Source organism: Akebia trifoliata, chromosome 11 (genome assembly GCF_017979445.1).
Source record: "Akebia trifoliata isolate Shusen 1 chromosome 11, ASM1797944v1, whole genome shotgun sequence".
Lineage (NCBI taxonomy): Eukaryota > Viridiplantae > Streptophyta > Magnoliopsida > Ranunculales > Lardizabalaceae > Akebia > Akebia trifoliata.
The window spans coordinates 9,874,482-9,879,628 of record NC_141385.1 but is presented as its reverse complement, the minus strand read 5'-3'; the positions used below and the strand labels follow the sequence as shown (position 1 = coordinate 9,879,628).

The 5,147-nt window shown below is 35.1% G+C and overlaps 1 pseudogene; it reads left to right on the top strand.

Moving 5' to 3' along the window:
* The first annotated feature begins 2,245 nt into the window (after nt 1-2,245).
* LOC147390833 (aldehyde oxidase GLOX pseudogene) lies at nt 2,246-4,146 on the top strand (annotated as a pseudogene).
* The last annotated feature ends 1,001 nt before the right edge of the window (nt 4,147-5,147 follow it).

Here is a 5,147-nt window from a genome sequence, read left to right as displayed (position 1 = left end):
TCAAAGAACACGAAAAATATTACAATGTTTCTCCAGTAAAACAGAAAAAATTACAATAACTACCCCTAACGAATTAGGTAATCTACTAAAGCGAGAGTAGAGTTTCGAGACCACAAAACCATTAATAGATAATAGAGAAATGGTCCTTGGATCCAAACTGATGAGTTTCTATAACGATATGATTTTGTATATCTAGACACATCTTACTAAACTATTACATGTATAACTACTACTCTAACACCAACAGCCCAAAATCAATCAAAATCAAACCTAGACGCAGTCCATGATAAAATATCCGGACCAAGCCTGGCCCACTAATTATTTCCATCTAATTGAAGGTGAAGGGGTAACTTTTTTCATACCCATATCTGTAAGAATTGGACACTCGATTATCTATTAATTTTTGGTGAAGTTTAAACGTCCTTATGACATATCCTATTTGACTGTGATCTTCTGTGGGAGATTAATTAAAATGACCAAAATAACCTCATTTTCAACCTCTTCACTAAAAAAGCTTCACATTTTCTCCTCAAAATACTCCTTATCCACTACCTCAAGATTCTCTCTCCTTTAATCTTCACATATCAAGAGCAAGATGAAGATGGGGGCATTTTGGTTATTTTCTATTAATCTTTACAGGAGACCAGACTCTTTGCCTATGTCATAGATTTGAAAAATCGAGGGTTTCTCAAATATTCTCCAAGAAATGGAGGGCTATGTCCGTATTACCCTTACTTTTTTCTTTAATACCAATTTTAGATGTGAGAGTGGTGTTGGACTCATCCAAGTTGTCCCACTAATTTCATTCCAATTAAAGACAGTAGACAACCTCTTGTCCCATTTATGATAATTATTTTGTTATATAAGGACTAAGTTACACAGTTCCCACTATCAACACCATTACACCAAATATCATTTATGGTCAATTACAGTTTCCATTAATGATTAGATCAGATTTGAAATCTGATTTAATTTCAACAATTTAGAATGTTAGTTGAGGATTTAAGATCCAATGGGCACTCAATCCAAAAATATATTATAGGATTGGAATCCGTGGAAAGATGAATTCTATATGTCGAAATTTATTCTAGGGACTAAGAGACATATGACACATATATATTTCCAAGATACATTATTGATCTTGTCATTATGTTTTATGTTCGAATGTTTTGGATTACAAATTCTTATATGAGTCATTTTCTATGAGTCGATCTAATCCTTGTTATATAGTTTGGAAAAAGTCATGTGATGATAAGGAAAAGAGTTAAAAGACTTCTCAAAACTTTGGGCTCTTATTATTATCTATTTTTTATTTATCATGAAAATTTTTAAAATAAAAATATTTATTTTATTTTATATCATTATAAATAGATTATTTTAAATGTATTAAAAAGTATTTTTATAATTTAAATAATTATTACATATGGATTTATATACATTGTTTATCAAATCAAACATTCAATAAAATATAAAATATTTGAATCTGGACCCCATGAGATTGGTTCCAAAATGATCCAACAACTCATTGACAGTCTTACCCATGATTGTAAATGCTTTTTCAGAGGACATAATAGGTTGATTCATACATTTAATCACTTTCTTTTTTAAAATTATTTTGTTCATTTGTGGACTTTACTTTAGCCATGGGTGCTTTCAGTTACGCCAACCAAATTAACCTATTTTTCACAAGCAATCAATATTAAACCATAGGAAGTAACACCTTAATTTAGAAACCACCATTGAAAAGAAAGCACAATTATGGCCAAAAACCCTGGAAAACTTCTGCTCTCCAGCTCACCATAAAAACCAAGTAAAAATTGAATTTTCTTCTAGATGTTTCTATTTGGATTGTTCACCACCCCACCCCTTGTAGACAGATTACTTTGGACAAGACTTGCTTTAGAATAATAATGTCACCACCCTTGGAGGGTATTCTAGTAATTAACCAAAAAAATATGGGTATTTATTATATGAAAATCTCATCGCTTTAAGTTCTTACTTTTGCCCATTTTAGTTTGTCTTTGGTGGGAAGCGCTTCTCAGGTCTGTTCCCAAACCATTTGAACCCAAAATGCCTTTTTAAAATCACGAAAAGCACGATCCAAAACTTGTTTCCAAACACTACCTAAGAGAATATGTCCATTTATACTAAAATCAACCGTAAGTGGTGATTGAGACTGAGGAATCAAAACATAAGGTTGTTCCTCACTTACTCGGGTACTCCTTGATTTAAAATCATATATAAGATCTTGGGTACACTAAGAAATGATCAATGAGGGTAAAAATTAAGAGCAACAATGGAAGCAAAAACCATTACAATTGTCTTAGCAATATTTTCTTTCTTCATTTTAAGCCAATGTAGTCAACCTTATAAAGGAAGATGGAAATTGTTGAAGAGAAGCGTTGGTATCTCAGTAATGCACATTGCATTGCTACCCAATGATCGAATCATCACGTTCGACAGGAACGATGGCCCTTCGAACATTTCTTTACCAGGCAACGAGTGTCGATATGATCCTCATGACCAAACAATCAAATCTAATTGCTATGCTCACTCCATTGAATTCGATCCATCTAACCGCAATGTGCGTGCCCTCACCGTGCGCACTGATACTTGGTGCTCCTCAGGTGCATTGTCCCCAGAAGGCATCTTAGTACAAAGTGGTGGCTTCGACAAAGGAGAGAGAGTTGTTCGGTACTTCAAGCCATGTGGTGATTGTGATTGGGAAGAGGAACAAAATGGTCTACTTGTTCGAAGATGGTATGCTTCGAATCAAATTTTGCCGAATGGAAAGATTATTGTTGTTGGTGGTAGACGTGAATTCACGTATGAATTCATCCCGAAGAGCTCGAATTCAGATTATTCATCTTATGAACTTCCTTTTCTTAAACAAACAAGAGATTTATATGAGAATAATTTATACCCTTTTCTTCATCTTTCCCCTAATGGGAATTTGTTTATTTTTGCTAATAATCAATCGATTTTATTCGATTACGTGAACATTCGAGTCGTTAAGAATTATCCTGTAATGCCCGGCGGCGGGGTTTCAAGGAATTATCCGAGCACAGGTTCTTCAGTACTTCTACCATTGAAACTCAGTAACAATAGTATGCCCGAAGCGGAGGTCATGGTATGTGGGGGAGCACCATGGGATTCAAATCCTAAGGCCAATGTTGGAATATTTATATCGGCTTCTAATACATGCGGCCGCCTAGTAATCACTGCCGTAGATCCAAAATGGGAAATGGAGGAAATGCCAATCAATCGGGTCATGGGCGATATGATCTTATTACCAACAGGAGATGTCGTAATAATAAATGGTGCAGCGAAAGGGACCGCTGGCTGGAATGTTGCTAGAGAGCCTGTACTGCACCCAATTCTATATCAGCCCGAGGCACCAAGCAACGAGAAATCAAGTAGGTTCGAGGTTTTGAACCCATCTACAATCCCTCGTCTATATCATTCGGCCGCACATTTGTTGTCCGATGGGAGAATTTTAGTCGGTGGGAGTAACCCGCATGACAAATACAATTTCTCGGCACTCTACCCAACTGAATTGAGTCTCGAGGCTTTCTACCCACCATATTTTAGTTCGAAGATTTCTAGGCCTAAAATAAGTTGGGCAAAGCCCGATGTAAAACTTGGTTACAATGAGCATTTCTCGTTGAGATTTGATTCAAGTGGGAGGGTCGAATTAGAGAAGATTAAGGTGACAATGGTTGCACCCTCATTTACGACACATTCATTCTCGATGAATCAAAGGTTATTAGTTTTGGATGCTGATGGTGTGGGTCAGATTTCCGGTGAGAGCTATGTTGCCAAATGTTACACTCCAGCGACGGCATTCCTGGCACCACCAGGGTATTATCTGTTGTTTGTGGTCCATGGTGGGGTTCCTAGTAGGGGAAAATGGGTCCATATAAGTTAGTGGAAGATGAGAGTGATTTGTTGGTAGGGTTATATATTTAGGTTATAGGACTCATATTTATATGTTCAAGGGGGAATGGGGACCCCTCTTTGGGACGACTTCTGTCCATTTCCTCTTTTATTATTAGAACTTAGAACTTCCTTTGGTCTCTATCTCTCTTTCGAACTTGCTTGTAATGGGGAAAATCATAAATAAAAAAAAAGATTGATTTAGAGATACCCCTCCAGACTTTGGTGAATATTGGATAGATTCCTATGTTTTTAAACTGATGACATATCCCTTGATCTCGGTCTTATTTGAGAAACTAACAAAAAGGCCCTCAAATTTACTTCATGAGAAAAAAAACCATTCATTTTTCTTCTCCTTCTCAAACCCCATCATTTTGAATTTATAAAGTGAAATTTTTTTTCCTTTGTCTTACCCCAAAAATTCCATCTCTTTAAACCTTAAGAATAGGATTTGAATTTTGAAAAGTTAAAAGGTGATGATGAGATTTTGGTTAAAAGAAATTTTAAATAAAAGTTTTCGGTAAGAGATTAAAGTCAATCATTGATAGAAGATTGGACGACTGGTTGAGTACTTTTGAAAGGAATTTACCCAAAAAAGTTAAAGATGACCAATCTTTAATTGAAAATAGAAGAGTTTTGAATAGTGTTTGAAGTGACAGTATTTAGGTCATTTCATTAAGTTTCTCATATAAGACTAATGGAAATCTTTGACGTTTCTCCCCCTCAACCCGTTTGGGGACTTTGAAAATTGACGACAAAGCCAAATACATTACTCTTAGAGTCGGGTTGAAGAAACATTAAAATTGATATCGATTCTCACATTACTAATGTGGAGGTGCACTCATAGCCATATGAAAAACATTTATAGTTCTGTACATACATCCACGTTAGCAATGTGTTAGGGTTGAAAATGATCGATTTTTCTTTATATATATATATATATATAAAATCAAGCGTGTTTGGCTATTGATTAAAGATGAGGGTAGTTTGATCATTTTATGTTAGTCTCTCGTAGAGCATAGAGCTCAAAGGGCATGTTATCATCAATTTAAAAATACAACGTAGTCTCAAAGATTATAAATCACCCATAAAAGACAAATGTGTTACAAAAAGTAGGTTAGTTAGTACAATGGTCAACTTCATATTTCATAAATTAAAGTAAGAACTGTAACCATGTACGTTTAAATAAGACATAACCACCAACTTCAGAG